We start from the raw sequence: 13912 nt of genomic DNA, 5'->3' as shown, positions 1-13912 counted from the left end.
GTCTGCAGTGAGACGCATGCATCCTCAGCAACGAGAAGTGGCTTCCTCTACTGAAGCTATAAATGAGGATTTGGTTTTTATTTTAATTCCTGCTCCAGTTTTAGCCAAGAACCTTCCTCAAGCGGGGGTGAAGGGAGAACTAAGCTCCTTACACCGCCTCTTAGTCTCAGGGGGGCTGCAGAGGGCCCCCTCTCCTACGATATCTTCTCAGCTATTTGCGAAAGAGTCGGGGAGGAGGTGAAGCCGCGAGCCAGGCAGCCTGGCTGTCTCTTTAAATGCCTGGGTCTGTGTGGGAGAGGGAGGGGCCGGCTGTGGAGTGCGTGAAATTCCTGGGCTCCTCCGGCAGTCTCAGGCTCAGAGCTCAGCCCTACACATCTCCTCTTGCATGCAACTCACTGAGAGCGAGAGGCGAGCGTGCCCTCCCCTTGCGAAGCCGCCAGCGTCTCGGACCACGAAGGACCTGCTTTTCGCAACACCCCCTCCCTCCTTCCCTGTCACTCCCTCCCAGAGAGAGGGGAAGAGAAAAAGAGAAGGAGAGAGAAAGATTCTGGAATTTGAACCTTCCCAAAGAGGAAACGTATCCAGCAAACTCAGTTGATTAAACATCAAACAGATAACCAAGTCTTCTGCTCAACTGGAAAGGTAAGATTTGGGGGAAAGGAAGGCAGGCGGGATGTGAAACAACTCAAGGTTCTTCTTCGTTCCGGAGGCGGCAGCTCCTGAGAGGGTAGAAGTTTTCAGTTGGGAACGACCAACCTAGATTTTTTTTTTTTTCTGAGTGTTGGATTCGCGAGCTTCAGCTGACCATGGGAATGGCTTTTCAACCGCTTTTCTTTTTCTTCAGTTTCTCCTGGAAGTTGGGTCTTTTTGCTCCAGATGTGCAAAAAGTCAGAGATTGTTTTAGATTTTTTTTAAAATCCTTTTTAAAAAGTCTTTCTCCTGTCTCCTTGGATGTTAGTCTGAAATAATGTGTGCCCATCACTTCATTTTGGGCTGATACTTTTTTCCTTTTTTTTTTTGGCATGTTATAGCCACTTTCCCCATTATTATTATTATTATTATTATTATTATTATTTCTGGGGAAGGGATTGATTAAAATGAGAAAAAGAAGAAGGGACACTCTGAGGATCACAAGAAGACAAAACTGAATTGAGGCAGGGATTTCCCTGGCTGTTGAGGAACTGGGGTGGGTGCGTGTGTGTGAGTGTGTTTGAGTGTGATGGGGGGGGGTGGAGGGAGTGAAAGGAGGTGGTGCTTGAGTTTGAAGGTTCAGGTTGGACTCGGCTGTTTTGTTGTGGAGGTGGGCATACTCAGAGAAGGTGAAATGGGAGTGTGTGTGAGTGTGGGAGTGTGTGTGTGTGGGGGGTGCGTGCGCGTGTGCGCTCCTGTTTGGATCAGTTACAAGGGAACCTTCCTCCTCTGCCTTCCATTTGTTTATATTAATGATTTAGTAGCAGGCTTGCCCGAAGACTTCCACTCTGTGTAAGCACTGTGGATTTTGCAAGCTCTCAGTGACCTTAGAGGCTGGTTCGATGTATTTTTTTTTCCCAAGGCATTGTGTTGTGCCCAGAGTTTCAGCTCTTTCCCTCTCTGTTTTTTAACCACAATACTTAATTGCTTTAGAAACATCTTCCTGATGACAAGGGGGAAAAAAAAATCTGTGCCCCCAACCCCCTATCACTTCTTAGGCCAGTGATGTAAGACCAACCTATGAGCTCAGCTGCTTTGCAGGTGACTTACCCTGTGATTACTTGTTAAAAATTTTTTTTCTCCCTTCCTCCATTGAATACCTTCTTTTTTATTTTCTTTGAATGTAGAAACATTGTCATACAGTGAGAAAATTATATATTTTGTGAACCATTATTGAGGTTTAGATAAGATAGAATTTCTCTCCCATGACCATTATTTAAAACAAAATTATTTTAATACAAAGGTCAGAGGTCATCCAGAGCTAGCCTAGGATGGAGCAAGACACAGTCCGACCGAACGGAAGACCTGGGAGAGAGCAGGGGCCGTCGTCTCCCGCTTCCTCCGGCCATCCCCGCGTAGGAAGAGAGTTTTCTTTTGTCACCACTATCCACCCCAACGTTCTCATTCTTTCTCTGCCCTGGGTCTTGTGGATGGCCCTGGGAGGGAGAGGGACACTCCTTGTCACACCTGGAAGACGATGTCGTTTCGGGGGTCAGATGACCGTTTGCCTTTGTCATAAAGGTTCCAGTGGAAATTTGAACTCCCAGCGCGCTGGGTGACTCCATACCCAGGATAGTATATCTGGGGGCACCTGGAGGTTAAGGTCTGGGGAGTCCAAAGAGAACTAGCCCTTTATAAATCTGCCATTCTGGGCAGAGCCTCCCTTCGTCATTCAAGGGCTTCTGCATCACCTTTCAAGTTAAAATGGTCCCGCTGGTTATGATGGACAAGTTTACCTAAGGGCTACTGGGTACGTGGTGGAGGGACGGAAGGGAGAGAGACATAGCCAGGCTGGTATTTTTTTTTTTTTTTTAATCTTCTGACTTAATCTGCCTAAATCGTATTGGGGCAAACGACATTTCAGATGGGTGGTGGTTGTGCAGAGATATCCTATTGTTTGATTTTTTTTTTTTTTTGGTTGGGGAGTGGAGAGTAAGGACTGTTGGCCCATTTTCTGCAGCCTGGGGTTCATCCTGCGAGCCAGTCTTCCTTCTGGAAGAGGGGAAAAGGCTGGACATTGGAAGTTCGCTATTAAAGTGAGCAACAGGGCTGGGTTAATTTTTTTTTTTTTTTAAACAACCGAACTGTGCGAATGCCCTTTTCTGGAGCTTTCCGGCCCTTTCTATAGTGAAATAATAATTTTTTAAAATTGCTTCTTATGATGAAGAGGCCAGAAATCAAAGGGATTCTAGATTTTCAGAAACAACTACGTCTTTGCTTCTCTGGTAGCTCCCTGTTATTAATTATTGGGGGTTTGACGGGGTCTGGCCTCCTTTTGTTGATTTCTTTTTAATGCTGTGTTTCTACTGAATATGTTGATGATTTGCTGCTTATATAAGGGAAAGGATGTATCGAGGTGGGTTGGTGCTTGGGGTTTTGAGATCGGCTACTGAGATTGGGTGGCGGTTGGTGTGTTTGTCGATGTGCATGGTAGGAAGATCTTTTCTTTTGGGGTGTGGGGGACAAGGGGATGGTTGGAAATGGTAGATGAGATGCTACAGTGAACAGGGACACGAAGGGAGACGGAGGTGAGGTCGGAAGTCACTGGTTTGCAGAATTTCTGTCCTGCATCCCCCTTTCTCTCGCTCCTTGGGAAAAAAAATCCATTATCTCTAAAAACACATTATTCTTCAATTGGCCTTTTAGAGAAAAAAAAAAGAGAGGGAGGGGAGGGGTTAATTTGGTGAGGGGGCTTGGTTGTAATTAGCCCACTGCTGCAAAACTGAGATACAGAAATCCGTCCGCACCAGCTTCGGGGGCACAGAGAGGCAGTGGAGGGATGGGGACGGGTTGTCAGTCTTGGATGGACAGTGGAGCGGTGGGGTTGGTGCGAGGGTATTGTGTGTGTTTATGTCTCTGTGTGCGTGCAGTGTTCCCACCCCACCACCAATCTCCCCTTCTATCCACCCCCAATTCTGCCATGCTCTCGCCTGCTGCTTCCACACACCCTTCTCTCCTGCCCCTCCCCCCTCCCCCCTTTCTCTAGCCCTTTCCATCTCGATGAGAAAATTCTGATTCTGATGGCTCTGCGGCTCCTTTTCCTTTTCCTTTTTTTTCCCCCTCTTTTTGCAACACAACAGTGGTCCGATGGTCTTTCCTACATGCTACACGGATGCAGCCTTCTGATAGGAGGGCTAAGTCGGCACACCTACACACGCTCTTGCACACACACTCTCACACGGACACAGGCGACCCAAGGCTTGATTTCGTCTGGTCTCACCCCCCTCTCTGGCTCTCCCCGCCCCTGCCTCCGCCATGGCTCCTGTCCACCCATCTTCATACGGGGAACGCAGTACCGTTATCCACGTCTTCTCCCCACGCCGCTCTCTTCTTTCTTTTTCGCCATTATTCTTTCCCGAAAGCTGTGGTGTGTCGCAGTTCATGGGATTAGCATGTGGGAGAGTCTTTGGGGGAGGGGACTTCATGAGAAGGGGATTGGGATGGGGGTAGATGACATTAATGATTTTTTTTTTTTTTTGCCAAATAAGCACCCGGTGATAATGATCCAATTTAACCATCCGTGTAATGTATGTTTGCGGCACATCAGAGGAAGGTTACCCAGGGAAAGCAGAGTCTGGACTGGGCTACCTCTGGGGAGATTTGATGCCTGGACACTGGAGACAGAGACCCCCCTGCCCCCCACACACACATGTATGCTTTCTCACACACACCGACACATACAGCTCTGCTCAGTGGGCTGTGTCAAGCCAGAGGGCACTGCAGAATATCCCAGAGTTGTCGTTCTTGTTGGGAGGATGGAGTGATGTCTTTGTCCGACCCAGCCCGCGCTCTACGAATGTCATCTGGTCTTGAAATTCTTGGTGGCCTTTGTGTTGCCTCTGGGGTGGGGGGCAGGAGGGGTGTTTGTGTTGGTCCAGCGCCGGTGTGCCTCCAATTGGACAACACCGGATTGTCAACACCGTGCGTGCGGTTCAAGCCGGAGGCTGCCTGCCTGTGTGTGCTGCGTGAGTGTGCTTGTTGGTCACGTACTTGTGAATAGCGATGGAGAGGTGTGGGGTGACAGGGAAGGAAAGCTTACTTTCCCTCACTCGGAGGGGGAAGGAGGCAAAAAGGCGGAGGTGTTCGGCGGAGGAGTTGTCAGGGTAGTTGAGAAGAGGGTGGGGGGGGGGAAACTGCTCTGGTCCCCAGCGGGAAGCTGGGTGAGATCCCCACGGCCCCCAGGCGAGCCCGTGGGCGGATGCAGACTGAAGGTGGGCGAAATGGAGGGTTTTCCTGCCACCACAGGAGCCCGGGCAGAGTGCAGGAGGACGGCTCTGCTCTCCACGGCGTCAGCTACCCTTGGTGGGGCTTGGCCTCCTCGGAGGCTGCAGTCCGGATCGGCTGCAGTAGCCCTGGCTGGGGCAGCATCCCGAACCCCATGCTCTCCTGGGCTCCGACTGCCTTAGCCACCAGACGCCATTTTCCCTTTCCTTTGGCTAAAGGTGTTTGTCTTCATAAGCCATTGTTCGTGAAACTAGAGATGATGTTGCCTAAAAGAGAAAAGAGATCCGAGTGAGACGCCAATCTTGCTATGTTTCTGACGTCCCTCTCCCTTCCCGAGGCTGACCTTGAGGAGTTAGGGGGAAGGGTTACGTCATTGCTAGAGAAAGGGGAGAAATGGGGGGTAGGTTGTCTCGGGGCTAATTATGGGGCCAAACGCAGAGAAAAGAATGCCCTTGGGGTCCCTTGGGGTGGTCTCCTTGTGTGACCCTCGTGTGTGGAGGGGAGACTTGCAAAGGTAGAAGTTGTCCCTTTCAAAGCTCGCTGGGAGAAATGCAGTGGGTTGGCCTGGCCCGGGGCATCGGTTCCGGCTGTGGTTGGGCCCATCTGCCCCCGGTGTGCTCCCGCTGGGGGCAGGGCTGCTGAGCCGCAACGCTGACCCTTGAAGCCCGCCTTGGCTGCTCTGCAGATGCCCAAGAGCAGTGTTATGGCTGGGCCAGCCACAGGTGGCAGTGCTGGGTTCCGGTGGGGGCTAAGCATGGGGCCTGCTCCTCACCCCTCCCTGCAGGTTTCTGCTCAGGTGACACCTCCTTAGAGAGGTCTCTCCTGGCTGGATTTCTAAAATAGCCCCCTCACCCCAACCCTGGGCCACTTTCCAGCCTATTATCCTGAATTTAATTCTAATCGGCTAATTACTACCTAATGCTATTCATATATTGAAATGTTAAAGTGATCTTGTCTGCCTTCCTCCTTAGAATGCAAGCATAAAGGGGTCAGGGACTTAGTCCATTGAAGTGTTCCCAGTGCCTAGGTACATAATAGGTGTAGAGCAAATATTTGCTGGTAGGAGGGAAAAACCATATGGTGTTACGGTTCTTTTTTCTTCTCTAGCACCTTGGGGGTCTATCTTTTGGGAAAGCTGAACTTTGCCTCAGGCTGTCTTATTTCTGCCTGCAAATCCTAGATCTGCTGGAAGAATTGCAAAGCACTAAACTTTCTGAGTTGTACAGAAGGGTCTTTTCCATGCCTGGTCACAGTGACTCTGCCTCCTTTATAATTCCTCTAATATTAGTAATCATCATCATCATCATAGTAGGAGTAGTAGTAGTTATAAAGCTACTATTTCTGAGGTGTTTAATTTATATCAAGTTCTGCACCCAAGTTTCTTTTTCTACCTTCAGTGAACAATACAATGTGATATGCTTATTAATACCTGCCCTTGACAGAGGAGGAGACCGAGACTTAGACTTACATAAAGTAAGCGAGCAAAATGGTAGATCAAGGATTTGACCTCAGATCTGTCTTATTCTAGAGCCCAAGTTCATTATCCTTACATAACACTGATAGCAGTAAGGGAAGATGAACTCACCATCATCTCATTCAGTGCCCTCAAATACATATAAGAAAACGGAGACCTAGAGATATTAAATGTCTTGTCTGAAGTCATATGCCAAGTTTGGTCGAGAGATAAAGCTAGAATCCAGGTTTCCTGGCTGCCCAGATAATACTCTTTCCACACCATCATGCAGCCTAGAGGATGTGCACCCTCTATCATCATGTATTGCACTGGTGGCTGCCTGGGGTCTCCCTCAACTCTCCTTCATCCTCAGTCAGAGGGGAGTAGGGTCTTGGTGAGGTTGGTTGGTGGGAGTAGTTGCCGCTAGAGAGGGCAGACTACTCTTGCAGAGCTGGAGGGAGACTTGGGGAAGACTGGTGGGCTATGCTGAGTGCTGGTCAAGGTCATGCTCTGAAAGTATTGGAGGAGGAGCCCAGTGGGGTGTTCTCATTCCCATGTAGCCTTCCCACGAAGGCTGCTCTCAGATGCAGCAGGGGTCTGTTCCAAGGGCCGCCCATCCGGTGTCTGGGTCCAGATAACCTGGGAGCTTGCGTGCTTCTCCTGGCTTAGCCCTGTTTCTCTGAAAGGGGGGCCTGGGCTCAGACACTAGCTTCAGTGTGTTTTGTTCTGTTTCCAGAAGTTGGCCAGAGAACATGATGTCATGAAATGTGGCTGAAGGGCCCCTACCTGTCCCTCTGCTTCCTCTCTAAGGTTGCCCTTGACCTTGAATTGAGGCAGGGTTAAAGGTCCTAGCCAAATGTGAGTATGCATGCGTGTGTGTGTGTGTGTGTGTGTGTGTGTGTATGTGTGTGTTTTGTATGGGCCAGTGTGGTGGGGAAAGGAGGGATAGAGTCAAGTGGATCCTGAAAACCAGGGAAGCTTTACCTTTTGCCAGGACCTTGAGACAGGGCATGAAGCCATTTCTTTGTGACCTTGAGACGGAGTGACTGGATGCCCTGGTTTGTAGAGACAGTTCTCATTTAGGCCTTCATCCTTGTGTAATTATTAACTTTCAGAAATGTCCTGGTTTGGATGATAAAATATATGGTCATCCTTCTCTGAGATGACATCACCCACTTTCTATTAATGGCTATGATAGAGAGAGGAAAGGGGCATGCCAGAGAGGGAAATCCAATTTTAGGGCAGGAAGGTGGCTAAGAGTAGAGCCTTTCTCCAGAGATGCTTTCTCTCGTCCCCTATTTAAAGGACTAAGGTCTGAATCTTCTGACTAGTCCTACTACAAACATCACTACTATTACTATCCTGACTACTCTTACCACAACTACTTCCGCTGGCCGACCTTTGAGTTCTGACGGTGTGCCCGACACTATGCTAAGCACCTGACATGCATGATCTCACTTAATCTTCCCATAAACTTACAAGGTAGGTACAATTATCATCTTCGTCTTACAAAAGAGAAACTGAGGCTGAAAGAGGTTAAATAACGTGTCAAGGTCACACAGGGAGGAAGCAGCAAGATCATGATTCAAACCCAGTGGGCCTGGCTCTGAAGCCTCTGGTCTTAACCCCTGTATCACACCACCTGGCTGGGGCCTGTTTCCTGGTCCCTCGAGTCTGGGAACTTGCTGAGCATCCGGCTCACAGCTCGGACCTGCTGAAGATGGTTCTGCAGTTAGAAGCACATTAGGCTCAGGGAGAGGAAGCTGCTGGCCCAGCGGGGGCACTGCTGGTTGTCCACTCGATGGCACTTTGGAATCTGTTACCCATGGATCTCAGGCACCTTGTTAGAGGAAGAGTTCGGTTGTTCAGGATGATAGTAGATTGGCAGAAGGCACAGAACCTGTAACCAATATATTTCTACTTTTTTTCTGTGGCCCTGATCCCTGATGGGCCACACTCCCCATGGGCCTTGCAAGGACCTGGCCCTTAGTGGGAAATCTTGCTGAATGGACAGCCATCCAGCACCTGTTGTTAGCAGAGCATTGTGTTCCGCTCTATTTCATTTTGGTGGGGGCTGTCCTCCTTCATCTGATGCAAAAATCAGGGGTCAGAGTGAGGCTACACAGCTTATCTAGGATCACACAGAGATAAGTTGCAAACTCTGGATTCAAACTTGAGTATGACTCTAGAATTCATGCTTTTTCTGAGACCTCGTACTGCCCTCTACCCTGAAACCTGGAAGAGAGGGGGTTGGAGTCGGAGCACATAAAGTGGGGGCCAGAAGAGCAAATTCTCCAAGGGGAGGTCTTCAAGTCAGCTCCTGGGGTCTGAGGGCTGGAGAGGGTTCTCTGGGGCTCATCCTCATAGTTAACCACCCTGGGGGGGTCTCCTCCTCCTCCTCCATCCAGGGCAAGACAGCTTCTGACCCTGAGCTGGATCAGTGCTGATCTAGTTTGGAGAAAAGAGAAAGATGAGACCATCCACAGCCCCACCGATAGCAGCTGGGTGTGTTCAGAGGGGAAGCCCCTTCCCCCACGGAGCAGTGATTTATGTACTTTCCCACGTGTCCATGTCATAGGGTCAAGGGTATGGTGGGACAGGCAGTCTCTCTGCCTAGAGACAAGGAGGGAGGCAACAAAGGGACGGAGCTGGCACCCCCTAGCTGAGGACTCTGGGGAGTAAAGGAAACTTTACTTTGGCTGAGATGAGGGAAGAGAATAGTGTTTTACTGACTGAAGGGATGGCCTGTAGCCCCAAGCTGAGCTGCATTAGCTTCATTGCAGTCCCATTGAAGACTGTGTTTATTTTTCCAATAATGTGTTAATTAAACATTGATTTCCGGGTGGAGGAAAGGGAATTGGATTGCCAGAGCTAAATGGAGTGAGGAGGATGGGGAGCTGGTGAGAGGGGCCCCCAAGCTGGAGTCAGCATTCTTCAGTAGAGCCCAGGAAGGGTACGGGGAGGCGGGGCTGCCGCTTCCCCTGGCTCCAGATTTGGAATTGCCGACTCCTCTAGAGCCTTCAGGAGTCATCTTTTCTAACCCTTGGACGCCAGAGCGGGCGGAGAGGGCCCTTTGCTTAACTTCAATTCAAGGGGGAGAAAAATTGCTCCTTCCCTTCCCCAGCCTCCTTGGTCTGTTGAGTGACCCTGGGCTTGGCCTTGTGTAGGCAATCCACACGGGTTAGCTCACTGGTTCTTTAAATGAACATAGGGAAGTGCTTTTATACCTCCATTTTGAAGACAAGGAAACTGAGGCTCAGAGAAGTTAAATAACAAGTTCAAGAGCTAGGAGCTGAACAAGCATGGCAGGAAAAGAGGCCCTGGAAGAGTAGTAGGGATCTGAGGCTGGCCGAACAGCCACCAGGGGCGCAGGCTCCTCTCAAGGAAGAAAAGAGTGAAATATACAGGGAGCAATCAGAAGAACCATTTGCTGTATTACCATTGGCTGAGATGAACTGAGCTTCCACGATGTCCTAGCAACTGCATGAAGTGCTTTGTCCATCCAAGTTGTGAAGAGGCACTGAACCGGTGTTCGGCAATGTTACTCCCACTCTATAGATGAGGGGAGTGGGGATGGGGGAGTTCACTAACTCGCCTGAGTTTGCAGAGTTGGGGATAAGACTTGAGTGAAGAGGGCTCCGGGACCTCTTTACAGTTGTGTTCTGTTGTGTCACACACACGGGGGACACGGAGGCCTGCTCAGCAAGTCACCTATAACTTTCTAGGAGGTAAAGACTTGGGACTTTTAGAATGGGTCCTCTGACAAGATCCTGTGCCCCAGAGATCCCAGGGTCTTGTGTTGTGAACCCTATTGTCCCTTTTTTTCCCCGGCCGGGCCTCTGATGGGGTGCAGCTATCCCGGTGTGCTTGTGGTATTTGTGTCTGCGCTGGTGAGCTGGGAGCCGGCTGCTGCGGGTAAGTTAGAGCAATAGGTCTCAAACTTGGCTGTTATATTAGAATCACCATATTAAAATCCCAAACCTATGCTGCGTCACATACCAACTGAGTCAGAGTCTTTCGGGGTAAGCCCCAGCATCAGTATATTTTAAAGGTCACCATATGATTCCACCAGGCTCGCAAACTGTTTCCAAACAGCTTCTGCCACAAAGCAGTTGTCTTCAGGACAAACTGGCCTCTGTTTCCAGAGTTAGAAGTGCAGAGGTAATTGGTTATACACATCTAGTCTCCAGGGGGGTAATGCTTATATTGATCCATTTTCTTCTCATTAGAATGACAGTTTTCAGGCTTTGATATGCATCAACATGTCTAGGGAGCTTTCATAAAAATGAATATCCATAGGCCCTGCTGTAGATCTGATTTAAGAGATCTGGTGCACGGCCTGGGAATATGTATTAAAAGCAAGCGTTTTCTGTGGCTGGGTGAGACTGTGATACCCAGGGCCAGCCCCAGAGCCTCCTGTGTTCTGTCCACGTCCATGTGAAATCTTCTGACGTTGGAGGCAGGAATATGTGAGGACAGGACCTGCTGTGGTCACCTGTTGCTCTGTAAGGTTTGACCTCCTTTTCTGAGCATGGGCTGTCCCTGGCTGACACGGGAAGGCCTTTGCGTGGCCTGGGTCCCAGCTGCCCACCTCAGAAGCGTGGTTAGTGCCCTGTGTGTGGGCAGCCCTGAGGGAGAGGGGGATGATTCCCACCTGAAAATTTGGCAGGCCCCTTTCTCAGGTTTAAAAACATCAGAGCAACTCTCTGCACAACGTGACTGTTTAGAAGTCTGTCAGCAGCATCTTGAGCCTTCCTCAGGGATCAGTGAAGAAGCTGCTTTGGGGCTCATTTTAAACTTTCTTCCCAAAGCTGTCAAAAAATAGGGACTAGTCGGAGGCTCTCAGAACGGGAAGGGACCTAGGTGATCATCCACACCAATGCTAATATTCTAGTCACTTATTCACGCATGAATTCGCCCAATAGGTGTTTATTAAACACCTACTATATCCAAGCACAGTGCCAGGTGCTAGGAATACAAACACAAGCAAGAGAGACCTCATGGTCTTTCAGCTTGGGTAGAAGGGCCAATATTAAACAAAACAAATAAATGTATAATTACAAATTATGATGAGCTCTCTGAAGGAAAAGTACTAGGGGTTCTGGGAACTGTGGGGACCATCCTGAGATGATAAGGTCAAGGGCAAAATAATGTCTGGAACTTATCAAATGCTCCCTCTAGGCGGGTCCTGTGGTAAGGGCCTCGTGTGGATCACCTCACTTCATCTTCACAGTGAGTCGTGGTGGGAGGTTCTGTTGTTATTGTTGCTTTGTTATATAGATGAGGAAACTGAGGCACAGGGGCACCCAAGCTGGGACTAAAACAGGTCTGTCCGAGCCACCTCTAACATCCCCCATCAGAGTGGGAAGGTGGCTCAGGAGAGCTGGTGTTCATTCTGAGAGCTGAGGGTGAGGGAGAACAGAGAAGTTAAGAAAACTCTGGTCATCCTGGCCACGTGTAGATCTCTTAGAGGCCAAGCGCTGTGCAGGATGCTCTACCAAAATCATCTTACAGACTCTCCACTGCAACGAGGGACTGCAGGGATTCTTATCCCCTTTCTGCTGGGGAGGAAAGTGAGGCTTTGAGAGGCTATGTTCCCAGATGGTGGGCCTCTCTGAGTTCTGCCTTGTCTGGGCTGCTGGGACCTCACCTGTTGGATGGTGCTGGGAATTCCCCAGCGCCCACAGGCCTGCTTGTTCTGGGCCAGGGAGCACCAGAGGAAGGAGGGAACGAAGAGCTTCTTTGGGGCACAAAGAAACCGAGTTGCCCCTCGGTTTTCTTCCCTTTGTATGAGCTGCCGGGCCAGCGTCCTTCCAGGTCTGTTGGCCCAGGAGTCCAGAGCAGATGTTTGCCCTCTGTTCCCCTCTTCTCTCTTCCACCTTTCATCCCCACCTGTTGCTAATTAGTGAGATGCTTGTCACCTGCAGTTCTGACCCACCTCCTCAATCTGGTGTCTTCCTGAACACCCTGTCTGTGTGTTCACCTGAGGTCACCTCTGCTCCTGAGATATGTGGTCCCCTGGCCCACCTTAAGCTGGCCTGCACTGAGCCGATGTGAGGTGAGGGGGGGAGGAAGGACAGGGACTCAGGTCATAGACTTGTTCTATAGCCATATGGAGAGGCAGGAAGATGTGGGAAGAGGAAGGAGATGTGTTAATGGAACACTGATAAAATATTAAATTCCTGAAAAGTTTGGCAGGACAGGAGAGCACATTTTTCAACCTCCTCTCCATGACTTGCAGGTGAAGGACTCCACACATGTAGACAGGAGTTCCATGACATGGAAGCTTCTAGTGTACATGCCCTGCCTGCATTCTCTTCCAGGGTTGATGGGATGGTCAGGAAAGGAGGATGCCAGAGGTAGACAGGCTAGCTTTCTGTCTGCCTTCTTCAGGTCTTAGAGTCATAGGGCAGCTCCAACTCTGAGGAGGCTGACACTTGAAGGCAATCGCTCGAATCTCCAGATCTCCGGAATCAAGACAGAAAAGGGAAGGAAGGGAAGCATTCCCCGAGCACTGGTGGGATGTGTGAGGGAGAAGATTGGCTTGTGTGTAGGTGGTGGATTTTGGATGACAATGACTTTTTTTTGTATGTGATATATACATATATATAAAACAGTTAACGCCTTATAAAAATTACTTAATGATTTTCTTATTACAAAACAGTGTATGTTTGTTATAGAACATTTAGGAAATACCAAAAACATAAAAAGTCACCTATAAATCCCCCCTCCAGAAATTACTAATGGGAAAATTGGGTGTCTGTCTTCCCAGCTTAATTTTCTAAGCATCCACAATACAGGGTGTGCTATTTTGATTTTAAAGAAGTTCATTCACTCATTTAACAAATACTAATTGAGCACCCACCTTGTGCCAGGCACTGAAACCACATTTTGGAAGCTGTCACAGTAGCTTGGGTTTTCACTTAAAGATGCATCATGAGCACTTTTCCACAACAGCTACTTGTGCCATTGAGCTTCCAGATTTAGATGTTGGGTGTAATGAGGCAGCTGGCAAATGCTGGCATCTTAGGTTTTATGTTTTAAGAAGAAAAGGAGGGTTGCTGAGCCTCTCTCTCCTTGGCTCCTAAGGCAGGCACCGTGATAGCCTCCTTGGGAGGAAATGTGTCCCTTGGCCTAGGAAATAAGAAAGGGACAGAAGGTTTAGTGGGTGGGAACCACTCTACCCTTTATGTGGTATTAGGGTCTGGGATTTCTCCAAATGAGGGGTTTGGAAAGTAGAGAACCGATTCTCCTATGTAGAATCCCAGCATCTTAGAGAGTGAGTGGAATTTTAGAGTATGGCTAGTTCACCTTCTCCAATATAGAGAAGAGGGCCAGGAGTGGTTAAATGACTTGTCCAAGAAAACATGAGTGGTTAATGGCACAGCTGGGACTGGAACCTGGGGAGCCTAGCTGGGGGGAGTTGCATAATGGTTGGGGTGGACTTGATAGAGTGGTTCGAGAGAACCCTTGCTGGGCAGAGGGAGGGGCTCCAGTGGCTTGCTTGTTTGGATACTGTGTTTAAAGGAGGTTTGCAATACAGTT

At 49.3% G+C, this 13912-nt stretch overlaps 1 protein-coding gene across 13 annotated transcripts in view; it reads left to right on the top strand.

The window, feature by feature from the left end:
* Positions 1 to 366: 366 nt before the first annotated feature.
* Positions 367 to 13912, top strand: part of NRXN3 (neurexin 3) — a 1648091-nt gene continuing 1634545 nt past the window's right edge. For all 13 annotated transcript variants that reach the window (XR_010731058.1, XR_010731057.1, XR_010731056.1 and 10 more), the window contains exon 1: positions 367 to 642. The gene's annotated coding sequence lies outside the window, so the exon portion shown is untranslated. The remainder of the gene's footprint in view (positions 643 to 13912) is intronic.

This window comes from Saccopteryx bilineata, chromosome 4 (genome assembly GCF_036850765.1).
Source record: "Saccopteryx bilineata isolate mSacBil1 chromosome 4, mSacBil1_pri_phased_curated, whole genome shotgun sequence".
NCBI lineage: Eukaryota > Metazoa > Chordata > Mammalia > Chiroptera > Emballonuridae > Saccopteryx > Saccopteryx bilineata.
Note: the sequence above shows the minus strand (reverse complement) of the source record. Positions and strands in the feature narration are given on the sequence as shown.